Source organism: Gopherus flavomarginatus, unplaced genomic scaffold (assembly GCF_025201925.1).
Source record: "Gopherus flavomarginatus isolate rGopFla2 unplaced genomic scaffold, rGopFla2.mat.asm mat_scaffold_2416_arrow_ctg1, whole genome shotgun sequence".
In the NCBI taxonomy this organism is placed as follows: domain Eukaryota; kingdom Metazoa; phylum Chordata; order Testudines; family Testudinidae; genus Gopherus; species Gopherus flavomarginatus.
In genome coordinates this window covers 11,192-37,197 of record NW_026114884.1, presented here as the reverse complement: position 1 = coordinate 37,197, position 26,006 = coordinate 11,192, and the positions used below count along the sequence as shown (strand labels likewise).

At 54.1% G+C, this 26,006-nt stretch overlaps 1 non-coding gene across 1 annotated transcript; it reads left to right on the top strand.

The window, feature by feature from the left end:
* The first annotated feature begins 15,323 nt into the window (after window positions 1-15,323).
* On the top strand, window positions 15,324-15,396 carry TRNAF-GAA (transfer RNA phenylalanine (anticodon GAA)). Its single transcript has one exon. It is a non-coding gene; the product is annotated as a tRNA-Phe (tRNA).
* The last annotated feature ends 10,610 nt before the right edge of the window (window positions 15,397-26,006 follow it).

Here is a 26,006-nt window from a genome sequence, read left to right as displayed (position 1 = left end):
CCACTTGCCGGCCTGTGCTCTCAGCTTCCACTTGTTCTAGGGAGACCCCTTGTGCACCAGTCCTTTTTCCGGTCACCCCCTCTCTGCCAGGGTCAAGCTGCAAACTCCTCTACCCCTGGGACCGCTCCTGCAATCCCCTCGGGGGGCCCTGTTACTGCAAAGTCCTTCCCTCTGGTCACACAGTCCCAGTGGTTAATCATCACCTTACCCCTTCTCTCTCTGACTCTTCAGCCACCTAGTCCTTGTCAGTCCCCTTTTTTTTACTGCTCCCCAGTCATTTACTGCAGGAAGTGCCGTCCATGGGGTGCAGTAAGTCCCGCCGCTGCCACCAGTTGTCACGGAGTGTGGGGGAGTCGGGGCTCTGCACCCCTTTTCCTGCGATTCACCAGGACTCTCAGCCAGTCAGAAAAGCAGGTTTATTTAGACGCCAGAAACACAGTCCAAGACAGGTCTTGCAGGCCCAGACAAGAGGACCCCCCCAGTTAGGTCCATCTTAGGGCGCCAGGAGCACCACAGCCCCATTTGGGGAGGGGAGTCAGAGCCCTGTCTGTCCTTCCCTTCCTCCCCCAGCCAGCTCCAGACTGCCAAACCCACTCCAGCCCCTCCTTCTCTCTCAGTTGCTTTCCCCAGGCCAGGAGGTCACCTGATCCCTTTGTCTGAGAGGTGCTGGCTGGTGGATCTCTGCAAGGGGCAGTGATCAGCAGGGGGGGATCTTAGATCAGGTGTGCTTGATGGCACTAGCAGGCCACATGTGGGAAGGATTATGCAGCCCGAACCCTTTTGCTAGCCAAATACCCCTGGGGTTCAAACTGAGATTAGGTCTTTTCTCAGCACTCTGGGCTGCGATTGGGGCTTTCTTGGTTAAGATCCCCCCACTTGGCTTTTGGCCAGCTTTGGGTTTGGGCAGCCGATCCTCACCTATTGGCCCAGATTCAACACCTCTGCCATCCCCACCTTACACTTTTCAGCTTTTACTGTCAGTCCTGCCTCCTTGAGGCATCCCAGCCCCCTCTTCACCTGGGACACCTGTTCCTTCCAGGTCTGGCTAAAGACACACATGTTATTGTATGCCAGGGCCATGTTCTCTATTTCCCTCAGCTTCTCTAGAATCTCCCCAGGCCTAGGGATGGGGTAGGCATTGGACACCAGATCATCCTGTCTCCCTTGGGGATCCGCCCCACAGGTGAGGCCAATGGGCTGTTGAATGGATGGATGCCATCTAAAGCCAGCAGGTCCTTGACCTCTCTCTCCAGGTTCTGGGCTGCTTTCCCAGTGACTCTGAACAGGGAACACCTCATCGAGAGATTGGGTCCCACCTCAGGGAAGAGATCCCCCAGGGAGTCTTCCCCCTTCTCCTCCCAATCCTCCCCCTTCCAGGTTCAGGGGTTCCCTCACTCTCCTCCCATCCAGCAGCTCGAAAGGGAAGAACCCTGTGGATTCCTGGGGCATCACCAGCTGCCTCCCGATTCCCCCCAGTTTTACTTCCCCTTGGGGAGCCCATTCCCAGGTCAGGAATCTCTTCTCCCGCAGGACTCTGTCTCTGCAGCCTTCCCCAAGGGGGTTTGCAGAGCTGTGGCCAGGAAGTTCCCTCAGCTTCTCCAAGGAGGGATCCCTCGGCAGATCACCCCAATGGTTGGGAGGGGCCTGGGGAGAATTGGTAAGAGCGGGGGCAGGGCGCTGGCTTCCCTCCCCAGCTCTGGGAGGGGCCTGGAGAGAGACGCTTGCGGCAGGGGTGGGGGGCTGGGATCCCTCCCCTGCTCTGGGAGGGGAGTGAGGAGTGGCGGTTCGAGTGGGAGCAGGGCGGTGGATTCCATCCCCAGCTCTGGTAGAGGCCTGGGGGGTGGCGGTTCGAGCGGGGGCGGGGCGCTTGCATCCCTTCCCAGCTGTGGTAGAGGCCTGGGGGGTGGTGGTTTGATCGGGGGCAGGTCTCTGGGTTCCCTCCCCAACTCTGGAAGGGGCCTGTGGAGTGGCGATTAGAGCAGGGGCAGAGCAACAGCTGTTCTGGGAGGGGCCTGAAAAGTGGCGGTTCGAGCGGGGGCAGGGCACTGGTTTCACTCCCCACCTCTGGGAGGAGCCTGGGGAGTGGCAGCTCCAGCGGGGGCAGGGCGCTGCCTTCCCTCCCCAGCTCTGCGAGGGACTGAGAAGCGGCCGTTCCTGCGGGGGCGGGGCTCTGGGTTCCCCTCCCCAGCTATTAGAGGGGCATGGGGAGTGGCGGTTCCTGTGGGGGCGGGGCACTGGATTCCCCTCCCCAGCTATTAGAGGGGCATGGGGAGCGGCGGTTCCAGCGGGGGCGGGGCGCTGGGCTCCCCTCCCCAGCTATTAGAGGGGCATGGGGAGCGGCGGTTCCAGCGGGGGCAGGGTGCTGGCTTCTCTCGCCAGCTCTGGGTAGGACCTGTTGATTGGCGGTTCGAGTAGGGGTGGGGCGCTGGCTTCCTTCCCCAGCTCTTGGAGGGGCCTGGGGAGTGGTGGCTCCAGCGGGGGCGGGGAGCTGTCCTCCCTCTCCAGCTCTGCGAGGGGAGTGGGCGTCTGCCGTTGGGGCGGGGACGGGCACTGGCTCCCCTCCCCAGCTCTGCCAGGCGACTGAGCAAAAGCAGTTCAAGCGGGGGCTGGGTGCTGGGATCCCTCCCAAGCTCTGTGAGGGAACTGAGCAGCGGCCGTTCCTGCGGGGGTGGGGCGCTGGGTTCCCTTCCCAGCTCTGCGAGGGGACTGGGGAACGGCCATTCCGGCTGGTGCGGGGCGCTGCCTTCCCTCCCCACCCCTGCCAAGGTACTGGGGAGCTGCCGTTCCTGCGGGGGCAGAGCGCTGGGTTCCCTCTACAGCTGTGCGAGGGAACTGGGTAGTGGCCGTTCCTGCTGGGGCAGAGCAGTGCCATCCCTCCCGAGCACTACCAGGGGACTGGGGAGCGGCCGTTCCTACAGAGTCGGGGCGCTGGGTTCCCTCCCCAGCTCTTCAAGAAGACTGGGGAGTGGCCGTTCCTTGAGGGTCGGGGCGCTGCCTTCCCTCCCAAGCTCTGCGAATGGACTGTGGGGCCACCATTCCAGCAGGGGCGGGGCACTGCTTTCCCTCCCCATCTCTGCGAGGGGACTGGGGAGTGGCCGTTCCTGTGTGGGCAGGGTGCTACCTCCCCTCCCCAGCTTTGCGAGGGAACTGGCCGTTTCTGCAGGGCTGGTGCACTGGGTTCCCCTCCCAGCTCTGAGAGGGGACTGGGACGTGGTCTTTCCTGCAGGGGCGGGGCGCTAGGTTCCCTTCCCAGCTCCGCCAGGGGACTGGGGAGTGTCCGTTCTTGCGGGCGCGGGGTGCTGGCTTTCCTCCCCAGCTCTGGCAGGGGCCTGGGGAGTGGCGGTTTGAGTGGGGGCGGGGCGCTGGCTTCCTTCCCCAGCTCTGGAAGGTGCCTGGGGAGTAGCGGTTCGAGCGGGGTTGGAGCGTTGCCTTCCCTCCCCAGCTCTGGGAAGGGCCTGCAAAGTGACGGTTCCAGTAAGGGCAGGGCACTGGCTTTCCTCCCCAGCTCTGGGAGGGGCCTAGGGAGTGGCGGTTCGAGTGGGGGCAGGCAGCGAGCTCCTTGCATTGGTCACAGACTCAGAGCCAGCGTGATCCCCCTCTCCGGTGTGCAGGAGGGCGGGGAGCATCTCTCCCTCCCACTCAGCCCCAGGGGGCTGGTTACAGGTAGCCAGGTATCCTGAGCCCAGCAGCCCCTCCCCTCTGCCAGCCACGTCATTTGCATTTTCACTGACCATTTCCGTCTTACCCAATTGGTTCCCTGGATTTGAATTGAAACCCTCTCCGTTACAGGAGCAGGGCCTGGATCCTGTCCTAAAGAGACACAGTCACCCCCCAACAGGACCTCCCAGCAAATATCCTGGAGAACCCAAACAACCAGCCTGTCAGACCCCTCCTAGGTCTGCATAGGGATCCAGGCCATATGCAGGACGGGGGGCTTCACCCTGGGGACCTTCATCCAGGTCCCACAGCCCCTCAGCATCTGCGGCTGCACCACCACAGCTCTCTCTGTCCCAGGGTCTTGGCACCCCAGGTGTGTTTCCCACTGACCCTTGGGCAGCCCCCTATGTCTCTCTGCTCCACTATCCCCAGTCCATGGTGCTGCTGCTTCTCCTGCAGCTTTTCCTCAGGCTCTTGCTCTCACAATCCTCTCGCACTCTCAGACTCTGCTCCCATCCCATACGTCTTCGATCCCCTGATGGGGAACCCGATCGTGAAAACCATCATCTATTTGGAGACCAGACTCTCAGGGATGTCTGGCTGCTGCTCCAGCTGCTCCCAGATACTTTTGTAGCCCCATCTGGGTCAGGAATCTGCTCCTCAGACGTGTCCTTCTCCTCCCACTCACGATTAACTGTACCTTGGTGAACTTCCCAGTGCGTAACCCTCTTTGTGTACAGGATCACAATGTCCTTCTCAAGGAGATGGTGATAGGCCATCACCTCACCATTCACAAGTGGCTCTGGATTGACAGGCCTGTGTGCTCTTGGCTCCCCCATGGTTTCCAGGAAGAACCCCTGGTGTGGCAGACCTTTCTCGTGGTCTCCCCCTCTTTGCCAGGGTCGAGCTGCAGACTCCTCCGCCCTCACATCATAGCAAAGGAGCTTTCTAGAAAGTTGGAAGAAACTATGAAAGAGGGGAAGAGACATCATGGCTTGGCGTGTCTCCCCCACAAATCAACAGCTGGAAACACACCTGGATGACAAAACTGATTCATAAATCAGAAGACAATAATAATAATACATTCAAACCAAAGTCCCCAAATGGCTAGTACTGGTTTTTCAGCTGAAGATTTTCAGTTTGGGGAATTTTGTTTTCCCAATCAGACCTTGCCAAGGGAATCAGGGAGAAAATGTTTGAGTTGCCTCCTTCAGAACAGCTTAGCCTAGACACTCTAGATGTGGGTCACTGTCATGGCCTTGCTGAGAACTGGGGTATTTTAATAATTTGGGGAGGTCTCAGGGTGTTTGGAGGAGATTATGAGGCTGTTACGTTTTGAGATAAAAGCTAAGACATACAGGACTAGAGAATTTTATTTTTAGAAATGTGAGATTTAGACATTTTGTTTAAAGCAAGGGGGTTTCTGAGCAGGCTTTTGTTTGCAGGGGAGATGGTTGTTTAGAAAGGAGGAGTGAAGACTAAACACATCCAATGAAGATGAGATTTGAAGCCATGCGTGCAGAGCACAATGGATTAGCAGTCTATTGCCTTAACCACTCAGTCACCTCAGCTGAGATGTCAGGAAATGGACAAGATGAGAAATCTAAGGCCAGCAGAGACAGGGACACTAAGGTGTTTTTAAATACTAAGTGGAAGCAGGGGCTGAATGAGCTCCCCCCTCACACCTAGTGACCAGCTGTGGGAAAGGCTTCAGGAACAGACCGTGTTTGCATAGATACACCTACTCTGCCTAGGTATGCAGCATCATGGGGCTGCTTTCCCAAAATGACCAGTTTTGGCTGGTGGTGAGTTACAAATCACTTCAGGATTGAATGGAATGAAATGTTATTATCCTTCCTGTATGATTGAAGGGCAGCAGAACATACCTAGTCCGTCCTGATGGAGGGGTGGGTGGGTGGATGAGGAAGAGCTTTTATTGGACTTTGTAGAAGTGATTGAGGACATCACCCTAAACCAGTGGTCCCCAAACATTTCACGCTGTGCCCTCTTAACCATGGCGGTGGACCCTTGGAAGCCGCAGTCAAGAACCGAGGCTGGTAGTGGGGCTATTGCTTGCTGGAGAGAGAGGTGCAGACGGGTAAAGGGGTCAAGGCCAAGCTGGAAGCCAGAGCCTCAGGATAAGGGTGGGGTTGGGGAAGAGCTGGGACAGAGTGAGGCTGAATGGTGCTTCCTCCATGGGGGCTGGCCATGAGGTGCCCCCAAGAATGTTCCTCTGTGTCCCCCTAGGAGTCATGCCCCACATTCTGGGAACCACTGAACCCTACTTGCTAAGCAGGGCTAGTGATGACAAAGCCCAGGGAAAGGGAGAACAAGTGCAGGGCCCCCAGCACTGGAACCATGTGAAGGGGCTGCAGAAGAGGGGCAGTGGCTGGTGGCACAGGGAGTTAAGGACAAAGGGGGCACAGGAGGGGGCAAGATTAGGGGTGAAGGAGGTGCAAGGGTTGGGCTTGCAGGAGCTAGCAGTAAAGGGGGAGTGGGGATCATTCAGGGGCAATGGGGAAGTGCCAAAGTACAAGTTTTGCTCAGGGCACCATTTTCCCTAATGCTGGTCTGAGCAAACAATTGGAAATAACCCTTCAGTGAGACCAGAACCATAGTGTAGAAAAGCCCCTTTGTTAAGTGGTTGTGGCTGAGTGCTTAGGGAGCTGGGTTAAAAAAGAACAGGCATCTCTCTGTGAAGGTTTGATTCTTGCCTGCTAGGCAAGGTTGGTGTGTGGTGTCTGCATGGCTGTATTTTCAGTGTCTGATAACCCATGGTGCCACAGGGAGCCAAGTCTAGGCACATTCAGAGGCTCTTTGCCAGGGTTTCTCAAACTTCCTTTCACTACAACCCCCTTCTGCTGAAAAACACCTTACTACATGGCCCTGGAAAGAGGGACCAAGCCCCTCCACACTGAGCAGAGGCAGAGGAGAAAAAGCCTGAGCCTTGCCCCAGTTGGGGGAGGGCGAAAAGCAGAGCTTGAGGGATTCAGCCCTGGGTGGTGGGACTCAGACTTTTGGCTTCAGCCCCAGGCACCAACAAATCTAATGCCAGCCCTAGCAACCCCATTAAACAGGGTCACATCTCACATTGGGGTCCTGACATAGTTTGAGAATCACTGCTCTATGCCCAAGGGAGGGAGTTTTCCTGTGGGTGTAGCTGATTCACTTCCCCAAGAGGTGGCAGCTATGTCAGTGGGAGAAGCTATATCGGTGGGTGTGCAAGTTGTGGTGTTTACCACATTTAAGAAGTTTAATAAAACCCCATTTTTAAAACCATCTGTGGTCTGGGAATGGTGAAGGACGTCGATGAAGCAGGGTTTGTCTTTCAAAGTCCTGGAGATCACGATTCCATGCACATGTTGTCATGAGGATATAGCTCAGTGGTAGAGTGTTTGTTTGCAGCTCATGTGGTCCTCACTTCAAACCCCAGTGTTCTTCTATAACTTTCTTTCTTTTTTTTTTTAAAAAAGGAAAACATTTTCATTTCCATTCTCCATTATGTTCAGGATCTCCACTATATAGGGGGCTTGATATGAATGTAAACATTCAACATTTCACTGTCCAAATGCATAAAAACCTAGCGAAGCTGTCCATCAGCTGAAATCAGTTCCAATCCTCTTAGTGTCTAGTTTATGTTTTCATCAATTAAATAAAGGTATCATATGAATGTGCATTTGCAGATCCCTCTTCTCCAGGAGCTATGTTGTGCAGAAGAACAAGAACCACATCCAATTGGGGTTCAGGATTCTGATGAGCAAAGAGCCAACAAATGTTCTGAGGGCTGGAGAAAAATGCCTTCTAGTGAGCTATTGAACGAGCTCAACCTGTTTAGCTTATCAAAAGAAGATTGAAAGGTGACTTCATTGAAGTGTTGAAGGGCCTTAATGGAGAGAAAAGATTGGGTATGAAAGGGCTCTTTAGTCTAGCAGAGAAAGTCATAACAAGACCCAATGGCTGGAAGGTGAAAAGAGACAAATTCATATTACAAATAAGACACAAATATGCAACAGCGAGGATGATTCACCACAGGAACAAGCTACCAAGGAAAGTGTTGGATTTGCCATCTCCTGATGTCATTTAATGAAAACTAGATGCCTTTGTGCAATGTGTTTGCCCCAAAAGTAGCTATTGTGTCATACAGGAGGCCTGCGCTATGCAGGGGGTCAGATTAGATGCTCTAATGGTCTCTTCAGGCCATAAAGTTGACTAATTTCTGAAAAACTGAGTGTAGTGCTGGGAGAAGCGTCTGATGTATTACTGTCTAGCCGGCTTGCTTCCTAGAACGAATGCTCCTTGAGTGGGGTGATCCACAGGGAGTAGCTCAAACCTCCAAAGTGCCTGGCCAGGGGCAGGACATTATCACAGCAAGGGAGGGGTGTGGCAGTGACATCACAAAGGCCTTTTGCAGGACCTCACACTATTGGTCAAAGGTGGTGGGGAGGTGGTGACCTCACAGAAAGATGCAACATCAGCCAGGTAGGACATGGGCGAAGGGCCGGGGAAACCTCAGAGACCTCTGCGGCTTTGCTTCAGCAAGTCTCTTTCTCCAGGTCTCTCTTTGAGGACTGAGAGAGTATTCAGGTTCATGGACGTGAGCGCCAGGAGGAACCTCTTTTGAGTTTTCTCCTTCCCTTTTTGTGATTTTACTAGAAAACAGATGTCCCTTTTTAGAAGGTAAGAGCCTCCTCGAGGTTTGAAACCTGTTCAGTCTGATCTCTCTGTTGATAGTTGAAATCTAGGCATGGAAAATACACGTTTAAGGATGCAGAATTTTATTCTGCACCTGGGATTTTGTCCTTTAGAATCACTGGGACATTAGGGTTTGTCCTTTTTGTTTCACCTTTTCCTCCATCCCTCCCTCCCTCTTTTCTCTTTGTCTCTTTCTTCTTTTATCCTTTCACCTGTTCCCCTCCCAACACCAGGAGCGGTGTGTGTGTGTGTGTGTGTTGCGGGGGAGTGCTCGGCAGCACACACTGTGGGAGGTCCACCCAGAAATGTGGAGCTGAAATAGTGCTCGGGCAGTGATCTCCACTGGTGACTTGGGCCATCCTTTGGGCTCTCTGGTGAAAACCCTCGGCCTCCTGTTCTCAGTCTCTACCCTGATTGGCTGAGCAGGGGGTTATTGACAGGGAGGAGACTCAGGTCCTTGTTGCTCTCTTTGAAGACCAAGGAAATAAGTCAGAACCAGTTATATGTTTGATGAATTCTGCTGCTTCAGTGCATTAATAGTCTCTGAATAGTTCATGATTCTCTCTAACATTGCAGTTCTCCTACAATACTTGCTGAATAATTACTGTGCAGTGTTGGTCTGCAGCTCATTTGAGAACATTTTACTAAAGTCAGTCAATGTTTGAAATTCAAGATCTGATGGTTAGTTTGAAAATCAGGGCTCTTGGGTCCTATTCCCAACTCTGCCACTGGCTGGCTGTGTGACCTAAGACAAATCAATTCTCCTTTCTCTGCCTTAGCTTCTCCCTCTTTCAAGTACGGATAATTAGAATCCGCTTCTACCTACCTCTCGGTGGGTGGAGGATGGGGATCCATTGGAAAGTGTCACTAGGGGTAGTGCACAATATGAGGTGTCCTTTTACCTTTGCTCAGAGCAAATTATGACATAATAGACTAGCTGAAATAGTCTCTTTTATTTGTATTTTTTTTTATTTTGAAATTGTTAAGAGCAGCAACTACTTAGCTCAGAGTGAAGCATCTTATCTCATGTTTGTAATCTAAGTGTCTCCTCTTTGTGTGCAATGAGGCAATTTAACACACTCTGACAAACAGGAGATGCTTTTGTTTTGCAACAAAATATTTTTGCAAAGAACTTTCATCCCATTTATTTTGATTTCGAGAAAGAAAGTGGTTTAGTCTGAATGGAATTTTCTGATAGAAATGGTTTCAATTAAATTTCTCCACCATCTCAATTCCTGAGCTCTATCCCTGCCTCTGGGGAATGGAGGTTTCCTGGTTGTCAGAACAGGAGTCAGGACCGGTGGCTTCTCTTTCTGGCTCTGCCACCGCCTTGCTGTGTAGGCCCTTGGGCAGGTCACTTCCCTTCTCTGGACCTCAGGCGCCTCCCCATCTGTCCAATGGGAACAGGGACAGTTCTTGAACTCTGGGCAGTCCTTAGCCTGGGTGATATAAGGGGCGTTCAAACCCTCTGTGAAGGAGAAAAGGGAGTTTCCCGGTGTTTAGCACCAAGGAATTCTGAAATTTGCTAAAATGTCTAGTCTGTGGAAACAAGAAATGGTTGGGGCAAAACTTTTTAACCACTTCCTTTTTTAAAGCCCATTCATGGATGTGTGTCCCTATCTCTCAGGTACCTGGGGTTCTTTGCCAGGAGGAGAGAAGAGGTTCCTGCCTCTGTTTTTGTGGCCTTAACAAACCAGGTTTTGTGCTCCAGTTCTCGTCTGAGATCCCTGAAGAAGAACATCTTCCCACCCTTCAGCAAGAGAGGACCTATCTTTAAAAGGGAACAAAGAGAACTCTGAGACTTACTAGCTCGCCTCACTTCCATAGCTGGAGAGATACTGGAGTACATTCTTAAACTATCAGTTTGTCAGCAGCACCAACAGGATAGTTTGGTTCTTAGGACTAGTGAGCATGGATTTGTCAAGAACAAATCATTCCAAACCAATCCTCTTTCCTTCTTCGGCAGGGTTCCGGGCCTAGTGAAGGTGAGTAGACAGTAGATGGGATCTAGCTTGGTGTTACTAAGGCTTTTGACACAGTCCCGTAGGACAGTCTCACAAGCAAACCAGGGAAATGTGGTCTAGATGCAATCAGTGTGATGTGGGTGCAGAGCTGGTTGAAAGCCCAGACTCCAAGAGCCCTTCTCCATATCTGGCTGTCCAACAGAGAGGATGTCCCTTTGGGTCTGGCAGGGATCAGTCCGGGGTCTGGTACTATTCAATATTTTCATTACTGATTTGGAAAATGGAGTGGAGAGCATGCTTCTAAAATTTGCAAATGACACCAAGCACTTTGGATCACAGGACTGGAATTCAAAATGCCCTTAACAAACTGGAGAATTGGTCTTCTTGAGCCAAACTCCATGGCTGGGCCCCTCTCTCTAGACTGGGATGAAGTGCAACCCCAGAGCCAAACACTCCTCCTCCTGGGCAGTGCGCTCCGTCCTTGAATGGTCAGATGCTGATTAGCACTGTCAGAGCAGCTTTGTCTGGGAGATTCCCAGCACTTTTCAATAGCGGGAAAGTATGAAACCCCATCAATGGAACTCAGGAGTCCTGACTCCCAATCCCCTGGTCCAGTGTCTCCAGCGGAGCACACTCCCTCTCATAGGCAGGGGGAGCGGCCATGAGGGCCTGCTTGTAATTGCCAGCTGTGGGAGGGAGTGTGCAGCAGTGGTTAGCAAAGGGGCCTGGAAAGAAGGACTGCTGGGTCCCATCTATACTTCTGACACTTGGTGTGACCCTGAGTCAGTAGCTTCCCCTCCCCAGGTTTGTTTCTCATCAGTAGGGTTGAGGTTGCAGTTCTGACAGCCCAGGGGGGTTGGGAGGCTCCAGGAAGGTGTGTAAAGTGCTGGGATTTCAGAATCCCGGAGGCGCTGTCACCCCTGCACTAGGGTGATGTTCTGCACCCCCTAATGCTGGCCAAGTTTCTCCTTTCCCTGGCAATAAGACAGACTCTTGTTTTCACAGCCAGCTGATCGCCCAGTGTCATCACCCTGCCTGCTGGCTGGGCAGGGTAACTCCTCAGGTCACCACCCTCCTCTCCAGCCTGTCTTGGGCCTGGAGAGTGAGGAGAAGGGCGAGGGATGACATTGAACATCCTCCATCCATGCTTCATCACCAGAGCAAGTGAGTGGCATTAGGGCTCCATGGTGGCATCCCCTGTCTGTCTGGGGAGCGGCAGAAAGAGGGGGAGAGAATCTCTCCCAAAGGACATTAGTTTTGCAAACAGCCCCCAGAAGCTCCTCACTCTCAGACTGGGGAGGGGCTTCTCCAGAGCCGTCTCCAGCATGTTTGGCAAGGTCCCAGCAATGGGGCTCCCAGCACTTCCGTTGTGGGAGACTGTTCCACAGGCTGAGATTCTCTGAGCTGGGCCGTACCCGGGGAGCTGCTGAGCATGGAAATCAATGGGAAACGAAGGGGCCCTGGCCTTGCTATGTCTAGGGACTTTGAAGTGGGGAATGGTTTCCCAGGAGAAGTCTGGACTCCTGAGTTCTGTTCCTTCTCTAGCCTGGGTGGGGAATGGGTGGGAGGAAGTGTGAGTGTGTCCTGGGCTGGCAGGAGGGAGCTGCTTGTCCAAAGTGACCAATGGTCTTTGTGACTGACTCCAGTGCTCGAAAAGGACTAGACTCTCCGGTTCTTGCAGCCCCAGGGATGACGAGGGGGAAGGTTGAAGGGGAGCAGATCATGCAATGAACTCCTGCCAGTGTGTGTAGCTTACACTCCCTGAACTCCCGTGGGGGGAGGAGGAGCTGCTCTGGCTGGGGCAGGAATGGGGAGAGACCAAACAAGTTGGTTAGTGAGAGGCTGCCTTGACCTCAGACTCACATCTGCTCCCCGCTCGGTTCCAGGATGGCCAGGCTCCTGAGGATGTTCAGGAAGAAGGCTCTGCAGGCGGCCCCAGAGCCTGTGGAAAGCAGATGCCATCTTCCCCAGGAGACGAGCGGCCCAACCGTCCCCAATGGCGGGGAAGGAGCTCGCGGCCGGGCCAGGAGGTGGAAGTGCCCAGCCTTCTGGAAGAGGAAACCTGCTCCCGGTGCAGGTGCCGAGGTGGGAGAGGCACCGTCAAGGCCAAAATGGAGCTGGGCCAGGATGCAGCTGGGCAAGCAGGACCCAGCCCTGGTGCAGAACCAGGCAGGGTGGTTCCGAGGCTTGTTGTGTGGGCAGCAGCAGCCCCAGGAGCCCAGCCCCGATTTCCAGCAGGAGGCATCACCCTGCCCGGTCAGTGGGGACCTTCCAGTCTTCCCAGGGCAGGAGGTGGAGGATCCCTCTCCCAGCCCCAGCAGCTCGGCCCGCTTCCTGTGGGACAACAGCAGCACCTGGAACTTGGACAGCAGCGAGGCCGACAGATACTTCTGCTTTATTCCAGGTGAGGAGCCTGGCTGGGCTCGGAGGGGTAAGGAAGGGGCTGTGAACACTCCGTGCCCAGGCCCTCGAGCAGTGCTAAGGGGGTGGGTCCCCAGCTCAGGTGTCTGGCCTGAGCCACTGAACCCCACTGACACCAGATGCTGCCACTTTATTCCTTGATGCCCCCTTGGGTTGGGGGGGAGTGTGGGAGGCACCTCCCAGGGAGTCCAGGATTGTGGGTGGAGGGGTCTCTTTGCTATGGACTCCTGAAGGACTTGGGGGCTGATGACACTGAGGCTACTTGGAATCAAATACATTTGAGATACAAGTACATAGCCCATATTCATAACTTCAAATACAAAAATGGAACGCACAGCCAGCCAAATTATAACCAGCAAATCATAACCTTGTCAAGACACCTCACACGACAACCTTTGCACAATATTTGCTGCACATATATAACAGTGGTGGCAACAAAGATCCCTACGGTCCAAGTTCATATTAATAACGTCACAGAAGGCTATAGAGAAGTGGGAGAGAGGTGTCTTCCAGCCGGCGTGTCTCATCCATTTCCCCCTTGCCGCTTGGGCCGAGGTGGGAAGGGAGCGAAACATCCTCGGCTGAAGATTTTGTGCTCGACCTTGAAGATTAAGCCCAACCCCCCGGCATGGCTAGGTCAGGATTGTCCTGGGCTCTGGGGGCAGAGGGCTGAGCTGGGAGAAGGGGCAGATGAGGGGATTTTGTCTCTGATAGATAAGGGCTTTGTCAGGAGAAAGCTGTAGGTCACATGCTGGGGGTGTCAGTGAGATTTGAGCTGGGGTAGCAGCAGCAGGGAAGCAGTGTGTGTGTGTGGGGGGGGGATTCACTTGGTAAAAATGAAACTCCCAAGCCGCTCCCTTTGCTGGAGCAAAAGCCTCTCATTTATCTCCTCAACTCCCTTCCATGAAAATCTCCACCCCTCCCCTGGTGCTGAGAGACCCTCTTTACTCCCATGGAGATTTGTAATTGTTCTCACTCTTCCTTTGCCTTGTCCAAATTGTTTTCCCAGAAAAATGATCAAGGACATTTCAAATGAGAAAAACAAACGAAACCAGAGAAACTCCCACCACACACAGTTTGGGTCTGAATTTTTCTGCTGAAATTTGGAGATAATAAAACTCCTTCCTCTGTTGGCCAGAAACCAAAGCTAGACCTCCCCTGCTGTAGCTGTGACTTCTGCTACCAAACCACCAATGCGCTGTCTCCTCTTGTGAGACATTTCTCTGCACAATACTGCTGCTAATCCAGTTATTGACTCCAGGAAACATTTTCCTTAGCCTGGTTCAGTGTGTCACTGGTTTCTATAGCAAAGGTCAGTCCCTAGCCCTGTGGTCCGGACATCCTCATTCGCATCAGGCTTCAAGTTGAGAATAATTTCCTATTCCCGCTCTGTGGGAGGGGAGACTTTTAATCGTGCTCTCTGTGCGACTGCACATGGCTAAGCAAAGAGAACAAACCCAAATCCCCCCTGTGCTTTGGGAGCCAGGTTTGCGGTGGGAATTCTGTAGTTCAGATGACTTCACACCTGGTCAATTTGATTCTTTACCAGTTTCTCTGGCATTAGGGCACCTTTACATTTCAGCTGTTATGGCTGAGTGGTTAAGATGTTGGAGTTGAAATCCAATAGGGTTCCTCTGCGCAGGTTCAATTCCTGCTCACAGCGAGGCCTGTGTTTTAGCCAGTATCTTATCCGAGCAATTCCCTGTGTACAACCCCCTGAGACACTCTCAAGTCTCTCCCCACCCCAAGTAAATCCTCTTCTGCTCCTTTCATAGAGATGCCTGGGACACGACCTCCCCCTGTGTCCCTGAGGTGTTAGGCAAACTCTCAGTGCCTGTAGCCTCTGCCACTCACCTAGTGCCCTATAGATCAGCCATAACCCTGGTTCTGCTCCTCTCTCCAGTGTGTGAAAGGAGCCAAGTCAGTGACTCCATGGGATTTGCCCCGGACCCCTCTAGGGCCGGCCCTGAAGGGAAGCACTAACTATCACAGTGACAATACAACTGACCAGCATTGCAGGGGAGGCTGAGGGAGATCCGCACTCATCAGGTCTCTTCTCTCCTCCAAGGTGAGCCAGACACTGCTCTCTCCTGACTCTCACTCTAGCAGCTGGACACTAAGGAGCCATTTCCCCACAGCAAGTGCATTGAGTGCCCCTGTGGTGCTGGGGGGGGGGCCTGGCGCTGCTGCTGGCTCTGGGGCTGGCAGGGGGGTTGATGTGTGCACAGACTCTCAGCTGCCAGGCCGGAGGGGACACTTGAGACCTTACCAGACTGTCTCATTGAAGACGGGGGGTTGAAAGACCTATACAGACGCTCTCCAGAGCACGGAGCAACATCCGCCCATGCAGCCAGGCAATGAGCATTTCTCACAGCCTGGAGCCAAGGGTGAGGTGGCAGCTACTGTTCCAGCTCCTGGGGGACAGGCCCTGTCAGCTAACAGACACTTCTTACTCACCACAGCTAAGGGCGCCGGGTTCCTCCAGTGGGGGTGTGAAGCAGCCATTCTTTTCCTGTCCTTTTTGTGTGCGACTGCTGACAAAAACATCCCAGATAGAGAAGCAACAGGCCAAAATGCTGTTATGCAACTGCCAAAGTAGCTCAGTTGGGAAAGCGTTAGACTGAAGATTTAAAGATCCCTGGTTCAATCCTGGGCTTTGGCAAGCTCTGTCACTATGCTTTGTGCAGAGATGGCTTGCCCTCTGGGAGCACAGCAGTGCCTCCACCCAAGGTGAGTTCCTGACCTTAGGATCTGCAGTAGGAAAACACAGAAGGGGCTTACTTGCCCCTAGTTGGCCCATCTGACCTTTAATGATGAGAGCTGTCTTTCCCAACATGGTGGGAAGAAAGTGAGGCAGGGCAGCCTCAGGAATGGTGCCAGAGGGCTGCTAAGCAGGGGTTGGGGATGAAAACTCTTCTGTGCAGCTGAGCAAGAGCAGTACCAAGGAAGAGGCATCGGTAAAAGTGACCCCACACACCTCTCCTCCTCTGGGCAGCTGGTGCTGACAGCTCCAAGGGAAGGCTTAAAAGCCACAGAGCAACTGAGGGCAGGACCATATCTAAGTGTGGCCTTCAGACAGGCACAAAAACACCCAGCCAGGCTGCTCCCTGCCATGCCAAACACCCACTGAAGGTCAAAAGCATGCAGAGCGGCTGCTGATGCTCTGTAGCCAACATCAGAAGATAGAAGGAAAGCAGGGCCCAGGGCCAGCCCCCATGGTGGGGCCTCTGACTGGTCCCACTCAAGGTATTCAGTTTTGCTGTGGGCCAGGAGATTTTACCCCAAGAGGCTTTTCCCAAGATGGCAAGAAGCAGAGAAACACCCAGGCTCCCAAGACGCTATGTAGCAAGTACCCTCCAGCACAGGGACAGGTGCACACGCTAGCCCAGGCTGCCGCCCACTTTCTTTGGTAAGTCAGGAAGGGCAAAGGCTAGACTGGAAGCACCTGGGGCTCCTGCAGCAGCCTTTGTGACACCCAACTCCCAACTCCTTCCCAGGCTCTAGCTGAAGCCAGAGCATTGGCCTGAGCAGCCAAGAAGAGGTTCCAGCCCTGAAGGGAGCAGGACGTTCAGCACAATAGTAAAACTGCAGAAACACAACCACCTAGAGACTCAAACCCTAAATCTTCTGATCCACACTCAGACGCCTTATCCGTTAGGCCACATGGTAACATAAAAAAAGACCCTCCAAGCACTTCTTTGGAAAAGGGAGACACTGTGTTTCTCAGGAGGGGGGCTGAGACTCTCTGGGCACAAGAAGTCGTGTTCCCAGCAACACGTGAGACTTAATTCTATGGAGCCAGGTGCAGGGCTTTGGAAGGGAGGCTCAGGCATGGGGGATTGGGGTGCAGCGGATGGACCGGCTGTCTAGGTGTGGAGATTTAGTCACACTGAGGCACAGAAGGGAGGAGGAGGAGTAATCCTGCTGACAGTCAGCGGCTGTGCAGAAAAAGAGGAGGGGTTCTGGGGACAATTTTTGCCTCTCTTTTGCCTATCTGCTCGCTCTTGTGGTGAATGGGGAAGATGATCTCCACTAGCTCAGTTGGTAGCACATCAAGCTCTTAATCTGAGGATCCAGGATTCAAGCCCCTGTCTGGGCACCCAGTTTTAAATTGCCTTGTGTGCCAGGAGCCAAATGATTCCTGGTGCTTCTCTGCCAGCCACATGCAGATTCCCAGAATCCATGGCCATTTTCTGGAAAGGTTCCTTTCCTCAGGAATCAGGAGAGAGGCAACATTCACATTACCAGAGGACCTCCTGCAGGCATGCTGCTGAAGGCAGCCTGACTGCCACCCTCACAGTGACTGGCAGGCCGTTCCCTGCAGTTTGCTGTCCCAGGCATGCACTTGCTGCGCTAGTGTCTGGAGCTGTCCCTGTCCCTGACCCAGGGCAGAGGACATTGGAAGCTGAACATCCAGAACTTGCAAGATAAAGGAGCAGGGGGTGAGGCCTGGCGGTGTTGGCAGGACAGGAAAGCATCAGAGGGTTCTATGGCAACCAGAGGGATTGACAGAAGTCGGTGAGGGAGGAGTTGGCGCATTTATTCCAGCGGTCAGGCAAACACTGCAATATCAAAGAAACCAATGGTGCCAAGTCCTGCAGGGTTGCCTGTGGGATTTCCACAAGAGCATCCAGGCTGGGGAGCCAGTGATCCTGTGACTGTACAACCGGATCAAGTGACAGCTGCCCGAGTTCCATGAGATGAGGCTGCAGCTGGCCGATATGAGCGGGAGCACTGAGTGAAGGGAGGGGCGTCCTCCCCTGACATTTTTGCAGCCTGCATGGAATGGAGACCAAGCAGGGGGATGTGGGGACTCAGGGAAGGACCCGCGGATCCCATAGTGCAGGACAACAGTCGCTGGAGGAGGAGAGAGAGTCCTGCGAGAGGAAGCCGCTGGTGGGAAGCAATAAGTGCAGAGTGCAAACTAGTCAGCCGAGAGACACAGGGGTCTAGAAAATAAAACGGGAGCAGGTTCCATGGTGTAATAGGCAGCACTCAGGACTTTGAATCCTGGAATCTGAGTTCAAATCTCAGTGGGATCTCCTGCAGATATTGTAGTTTGCTGCAAAGTCTTGGAGCTCAATGTGTATAGTTACTTTCTACCTGGGTAAACTTCAGCAAGGTTTTTTTCTCCTCCTCATGGGTCACTGATGCCCAGTGGAGATAGGTCTTTGGTCCAGCTGGCCGCTATAGGGTGGGGTCCTAGAACTTAACAGTCTGGCTAGAGATTCCTGAGGGTTGACCTGATGGTTTGGTTTCTTGCTGCTTCATCTGATGTCCACAACTTTGGTCCCTGTAGCTGCAGCTCTTCCTCTTGCCCACATGGCATTTAAAGGAAGGAGTGCCAGGGCCAGGCTTCCCAGGCTGGAGCCCAGCACACCTCTCCTCCTCTGGGCACCTAGAGCAGAGGCGGTTGGTGCTGACAGCTCCAAGGGAAGGCTTAAAAGCCACAAAACAACCGAGGACAGGGCAAGAGGAGGGCAGGACCATGCCTATGTGTGGCCTTCAGACAGGCACAAAAACATTCAGCCAGCCTGCTCCCTGCCATGCCAAACACCCACTAAAGGCCACCCACAGACAGCATGCGAGGCAGCTGCTGATGCTCTGTGGCCGTTATCGATGAGGGTAGGAAAGCAGGGCCAACCCCCCTGGTGGGGCCTCTTACCATTCCCATTCAAGGTGCTCACTTTTGCCATGGGGCAGGAGATTTTACCCCAAGAGGCTTTTCTCCAGCTGGCGAGAAGCAGAGAAACACCCAGGCTCCATGTTGCAAACCACCTCAAACACAGAGACTGGCGCACATTTGGAAGAGGGAAACTGCTCTACACACTAGCCCTGGGCAGCCACCCATTTTCTTTGGCAAGTCAGGAAGGGCAAAGGCTAAACTGGAAGCACCTGGGGCTCCTGCCCCAGCCTTTGTGATGCCCATTCCCCCCAACTCCTTCCCAGGGCTCTAGCTGAAGCCAGAGCATTGGCCTGAGCAGCCAAGAAGAGGTTTCAGCCCTGAAGGGAGCAGGACTTTTAGCCCAAAGGTAAAGCTGCACAAGCACAACCACGAAGGGACTCAAACTCTCAATCCCCTGATCCGAAATCAGATGCCTTATCTATTAGGCCACGGGATCACATAAAAAAAGGCACTCCAGGCACTTCTTTGGAAAAGGCAAACACTGATGCATTCAACGAAGTGGGGATTCACCCACGAAAGCTCATGCTCCAATATGTCTGTTAGTCTATAAAGTGCCACACGACTCTTTGCTGCTTTTGCAGACGCTGTGTTTCTCAGGTCAGCTACTGAGGGGGGCCGAGACTCTCTGAGCACAAGAAGTCGAGTTCCCAGTGAGATGTGAGACTTAATTCTCTGGAGCCGGGTACAGGGCTTTGGCAGGGAGGCTCAGGCGTGGGGGACTGTGGTGCAGCAGATGCACCAGCTGTCTAGCTGCGGAGATTTAATCTTACTGAGGAGGAGGAGGAGGAATCCTGCTGATAGGCAGTGTCCAGGACCGGTGCAACCACTAGGCTATCTAGTCAGCTGCCTAGGGTGCCAAGTGGCTGGGGGAACCAAAAGCCACACTCAGATGAGGCAGTGGAGAGGAGGTAAGCTGGGGAGGGGGCTTGGGGGCGTGCGGGGAGAGGGCTTCCCGCAGCAAGTAACAAGGGCGGGGGCGTGCAGAGGAACCGCTTCCTGTCCCAGCTCATCTCTGCTCTGTTTTCTCCCCTGAGCACGCCGACCCCGCTCTCATTCTCCTCCCCTTCTATGCTTGTCGCACTAAACAGCTGATTGGCACCGCAAGCCTGGGAGGCAGGAGAAGTGGAGCAGTGCCAGCGTGCTCAAGGGAGAAGGCAGAGCAGCGGGGAGCTGGGGCTGGGAGATGCTGCAGGAGGGGCTGCCTGGCTCTTCCCCATGGCCCCTGCCCCTGCTCCGCCCCAGTCCGGCCCTCCTGCACCTGCACTCACTGCATGGTAAATAGAGTGACCCAGCCCCAGCCTGGTCCACTCCCCTGGTTCCCAGCCATGCCGCCAGCAAGTGCTGTGGGGTGGTTCCCCCCTCCCCCCAAACTTGGGAGCCATGGGAGTTCTATGGCCCTGGGTCTCTCATCCCTCCATCCCTCCCCTGCCCCCAATATCCCTCCTGGGCTCTGTGGGGCTGGGTCTCTCTCTCTGCCCCTGTGCTCCCCCCTGCACAGCATGTCCTGGGAGAGACTCAGTTTCCCTGGACCAACATTTCACCACTCCACACATGTCTCTTCTGTTCCCCACCTCCCTCCACCCCACCTCATTTTCCCTGCACTCCAGGCTGGGTCTCTGCCAACCTCCTCTCCTCTCCTCCTGACCCCAATATCTCCTGCCCCTATGGGTCTATGGGGCTGGGTCTCTCCCTCCCTTCATCCCCTCTCCCAATATCTCCCTGCCCCTATGGGTCTATAAGGCTGGGTCTCTCCGTCCCCCATTCTCCCCTTATCCCCTCCCCCAATATCTCCCTGCCCCAGGCTGTGACGTGCTATGATGTGTGCTGGGGCTGTGACGTGCTGGGGCCAGGGCTGGGTTTTTGCCACCCCAAACGGCGCGGAAAAAAAAAAACCCACGATCGCAATCGGAGGCTGCTCCATTGCGCTGCCTTATTCTTCGGTGGCAATTTGGTGGCAGCTCCTTCCCTCCGAGAGGGACCGAGCGGCCTGCTGCCGAATTGCTGCCAAAGAGCCCGACGTGCTGCCCCTTCCCCTTGGCCGCCCCAAGCACCTGCTTGCTGAGCTGGTGCCTGGAGGCGGCCTGGCTGGGGCTGTGACGTGCTGTGACCTGCTCACTCCCCAAGGGCAACTCACTCCCTTGAAACCAGCAGGAGAGAAGGTGTCACGTGTCCGTGGGCGGGGTTATGCAGATGAGCAGTGACTGGCGGCAGTACTGGGAGCAGCGAGATGAACCGAAGGAGCCGGGCAGAGAGAATTCTCTGTGTGTGGACAGAATCCGGTGTGGGGAGTTCGTGTGGGGAGTGCCTGCACCGGAGTCACTTCGGGGCAGTGATTGCCACTGAGCTACGTAGTGACAAAAGGTGTGTGAATGGGGTGTGGTGCCTGGCTGGGAGCAGCTTGTGGTGATCAGAAAAGGGGTGGGAGCAAGAGGTCCTGTCCTAGCAGGGGGTGTATAGCCTGAGAGGGTGTATTGTGGGTGCAAGTAGGTTTGGGGGCTTTTTGCAATGACAAGGGGTGTCTGCAGCTAGAACCCTCCTAACCCCACTAGTTTTCTCTGTGTTGGGGGGGGGGCAGATTCTGTGATGTCACATTCCCTGGGGGAGGAGTTTGAATCATAACTCCAGAGTGGGAGAACAACTCCCCCGACTCCTGCTCAGTCTCCACTAGGGGGCTGGGCTGGGCTCTCGAGGGAGGAAAGCACAGGGAAAAACAGTCTCCCCTATGGAACCCAGGAGTCCTGGATCCCAGTCCCCCTGCTCTAGACCCCTTCCACTTCCAGAGCCAAGGATAGAACCCAGGGGTCCTGGTGTCCAGCCCCTCCCTGCTCTGACCACTAAACCCCACTGCCCTCCCAGGGTGGTGCAGGGGTCACTGGGTCTGTGTCCCAGCTCTGCTAAGGGCCTTGACTGATTTTCCCAAAGTGCTTCCTTCTGAATCTAGCCGACGAAGTGGGAATTCACGCACGAAAGCTCATGCTCCAATACGTCTGTTGGTCTATAAGGTGCCACAGGACTCTTTGCTGCTTTTAAAGATCCAGCACATCTGCCCTCTCTCCCCGGTCACTGCCCACCCTCGTGTGGGGGCACCAGCACTGTGCCGAGTAGTGATGGACAATTGTCCAAGCTGGCCCAGGGGAGACGTGTGTGTCCCTGCTGCCTTCTGCTGTGCCCTGCTCTGTGTGTGTGTGCATCTGTGACACCGTATCAGTGTGTTGCTAGGCTAACCAGTAGGAAATGGCTTTGCAGGATTTTGTATTCTGCAGCAAGTGACACACACACACACACACACACACACACACAAAGGGACTCACACAATCCCAAGAATACTCACATACAACACACCCAGAGGGACATTTTAGTCCAACCCCCAGAGAGAGAAACATTCACACCCCCAGCCACACTCACAATAACCCCTCACACACACCATAACATTCACAGTTGTGCTCAGAGACACAACTGCACGCAGTTCACTCCCACTGCTCCAAATACAAGGACCTCCTGCCCCACACAGCATGTGCCAAGGCCTCTTGAACTCACTGCCACGAGACAGCTACCAATGAGAATGACCCCCTCGTGCTCGATCATCTGCTTAGCCCCCTACTCCCTCTCGGGGCACGCTGTGCGGCATGGCTGGGGATTGTGCAATAGCAGGCTGGGGCCGGGTCACTCCACTTCCTGCAGGAAGTAGCCAACCCCCTGTCACCCACAGAGGCCTGGGACCAGCCCCCCTCTGCTTCCCCACACACAGGCCTGGGGCCTCAGCCTGCTCTGCTCCCTTGGCTCCCAAGTTTGGGGAGAGAGGGGAACTGCCCCACAGCACTCGCCGGCAGCATGGCTGGGAGCCAGAGGAGTGGACCATGCAGTGAGTACAGGGGCGGAGGGGCGGGGGGGCAGGGCTGGGGCGGAGCAGGGGCGGGGGCCATGGTAAAGAGCCAGGCAGCCCCCCCTGCAGCAGCTCCCCAACCCAGCTCACCTCCCCCTGCCTTCTCCTCTGAGCACGCTGGTGCCGCTCCACTTCTCCCGCCTCCCAGACTTGCGGTGCTAATCAGCTGTTTAGTGCGGCAAGCCTGGGAGGGGAGGAGAATTAGAGCGGGGGCAGCGTGCTCAGGGGAGAAGACGGAGCAGAGGTGAGCTGCTACAGGGAGCAGTTCCCCTGCATGCCCCCACCCCCATTACTTGCTGCGGGCAGCCCTCTCCCCACACACCCCCCAGCTAACCTCCACTCCTACCCTGCCTCTTCCCCCAAGACCCCTCCTCCCGCTCACTGCTCTCGGCCCCCTCCCCACCCTCACTCACTCTTACGGTCATTACAAAGTGGCAAGGCAGAGCCCTCCCATTTTTAAAAGTCCTGGGGTGTTGTTCGCCCCTGTTCAGGCACCCCTGGGTCCCAGCACTTCACACAGCTCTCCCTGATTTCAGCAGTTAGTGAGGGAGCCTCACTGCTAGCGCAGACTGGGCAGTTTGTTGGATGAGAGACGCTGTCCCAAAGCAGGACGAATGCTCAGACCTGGTGAAAAAGTGATTTCAGATCTGTTGGTCTGCAGCAAGACTCTACAGTGAGTCTCAGTCAGCTCTGTTATTACACAGGGACGAACAAAAGGGTCAAATGATGCCTGGAAGCCTTAAGAAGAATCCACCCCACCAAGTACAACACTTGTTGATACCAGCTCCTAACCCCACTGAGAATGTTTTGGGGTCACTCCTTGCCTTTATCAACCTAGGGGACTGAGAGACTAGGAATTAACAGGTGCTCCAGTGGCACAATTGATTAGCACACAGTACTTATAGGGCAGTGCTGAGGTTGTGAGTGCAAACCTCCCCTGGATCACTAGTTTTCATTAGCCAAATGGCTTCACCCCCTCATTTGGCCCTATGGAATGTAGAATTCTAGCCCTGGGGACATTGAAGCAACGTAAGAATCAAAAATACTCCTTCACTTATTACTTCTTCTCCAGAGTGCAGGTCAGAATCTACAATCCTTTCTCCCCCACCAGCCCCTGTGCCAGGATCCCTCAAGCAGAGCCTGGAGTCCTGCCCATCCTTGACCCCTGAGCCTGGAGGGAGAGGAGCAAGGAGCCATTGTTAGAGGGCTTTCCCTTTCCCTGCCCGCTTCCCTGGCTCTTGTCACACAGACAGCAAGCAGCAAAAGACCAGAAGTCCGAAGCGCAGACAGAAGGATGTTTACTGGGCTTAGTTTCCAAGGAAGCAGATTCCAACGCCCTTCACACCAGTCAGACTGATCTCTATACACGGACAGAGTCCGTTCCCCAGTGTTCCCTACCAAGCTCTGACACCACAGAGCGTTTACCCCACATCCCTACAGACAAATCTTTCCTGGGTGTCCGGCTGGTGAGTCTTGCCCACATGCTCAGGGTTTAGCTGATCACCATATTTGGGGTCAGGAAGGAATTTTCCTCCAGGGCAGATTGGCAGAGACCCTGGGGGGTTTTCACCTTTCTCTGCAGCGTCGGGCACGGGTCACTTGCTGGAGGATTCTCTGCACATTGAAGTCTTTAAACAATGAGTTGAGGACTTCAGTAGCTCAGACATAGGTCAGGGGTTTGTTACAGGAGTGGGTGGGTGAGAGTCTGTGGCCTGCGTTGTGCAGGAGGTCGAACTAGACGATCTTAATGGTCCCTTCTGACCTTAAAGTCTATGAGTCTATGAGCTCTGACACTGCAGAGTGTTTACCTCACGTCCCCCTTCCCAGCTCCGACAGTCCAGAGCCTTGCCTGTGTCCCTGTTCCTCGTTCCCTATTCCCATCCCCCCCTTAGCAAGCATGATTCCAATTTCCCAGCCCACTGCCTGTTTGACCCCAGTTTATACGGTAATATTCTCAGCGAGACCTTAACCAATCATTTTACTGAAATGTAATTAACCAATTCTAACCTATTGTAACAGAATTCTCTAACCAATTACATCTCACTCCCCTAATTAACTTACACCCAGTAAAATTAAATCTGCAGCAGACAGAAAGAATTAGAGGACCAGACAGATTGACAACAGAAAAGCGGGGGCCATAAAGATAAACTCTACAGAAATGACGGTTTCACAACCACAACCATTGAGAAGAGATTTCTTGCCAGACCGGATGCTCCCTTAAGATCTGTTTCTTTATCTGGTGGTGATGGACACTATTGGGACAGGATCATCTTCCTAACAGCCCAACCCCATCTTAGTTCAGTGTGACGGGTTTGGGAGGTGAGGATGTGACCGTTCACTTCCCAGTGTATGGCTGCCCCTGCTGCTTAGCCAAAGGCCTTAGCCTACTGTCAAGGTTTTTTCCCCACTCTGAACTTTAGGGTACAGATGTGGGGGACCTGCATGGACCCTTCTAAGCTTAATTACTAGCTTAGATATGGTAACACTGCCACCATCCAGAATTTAGTGTCTGGATCACTCCCTGTCCCCCCAAAACATTCCCCTCCTGGGCAGCCTTGAGAGGCGTCACCAATTCCCTGGTGAACACAGATCCAAACCCCTTGGATCTTAAAACAAGGAAAAATCAATCAGGTTCTTAAAAGAAAAAACTTTTAATTAAACAAAGAAAGATAAAAATCATCTCTGTAAAATCAGGATGGAAAATACTTTTCAGATTTATATAGCCCAGAGGAAACCCCTCTAGCCTTAGGTTCAAAGTTACAGCAAGCAGAGGTAAAATCCTCTCAGCAAACAAGGATCATTTACAAGTTGAGAAAACAAAAATAAGACTAACATGCCTTGCCTGGCTAATTACTTACAAGTTTGAAACATGAGAGACTGATTCAGAAAGATTTGGAGAGCCTGGATGGACGTCTGGTCCCTCTTAGTCCCAAGAGCGAACAACCCCCAAAACAAAGAGCACAAACAAAGACTTCCCTCCACCAAGATTTGAAAGTATCTGTCCCCCATTGGTCCTCTGGGCAGGTGTCAGCCAGCTTTATGGAGCTTCTTAACCCTTTACAGGTAAAAGAGACATTAACCCTTAACTATCTGTTTATGACACCTACGAACAAGGGCTCAGACTCTCCTAGGGAGAGAAGGCCCAGACAGGCAGACTGGGACTTTGGTTCTTTGTTTTATACCCCTGTCACTAGCTGAGTGATAAAAATACACCTAAGTTCTTAAAGTCTAGGCCTGTACAAGCAGCCTGAATAGCTCTATTCTAACAGCCATCGGTCCCTGTGGAAAAATCTATTCAGGGCTGTCCCTAGACATTTTGGTGCCCTACACAACACCGCGTCCCCGAGTCCGAGCTGGCAGAGCGGAGCAGGCTGGGGCCAGGTCACTCCATTTCCCGCCGCCCAGTAATTGCAGGGCAGGCCAGACCCCACACTCACGGGGCAGTGGGAAGTGGAGCGATCCAGCCCCAGCCTGCTGCACTCTGCTCCCAGCCTTGAAACTTGGGCGGTGGGGGGAAACGCCCCCCAGCACTCACCAGCGCCGCAGCAGGGAGCTGGTGGAGCAGAGCAGGCTGGGGCCAGGTCGTTCCACTTCCCGGCGCCCGGTGAGTGCAGGATGAGACTGATCCCTCCTGCAGTCCACCGGGATGCAGCTAAGGGGAAGAGGATAAGGGGGGGGGGAATGGAGTGGAGCAGGGTTGGGG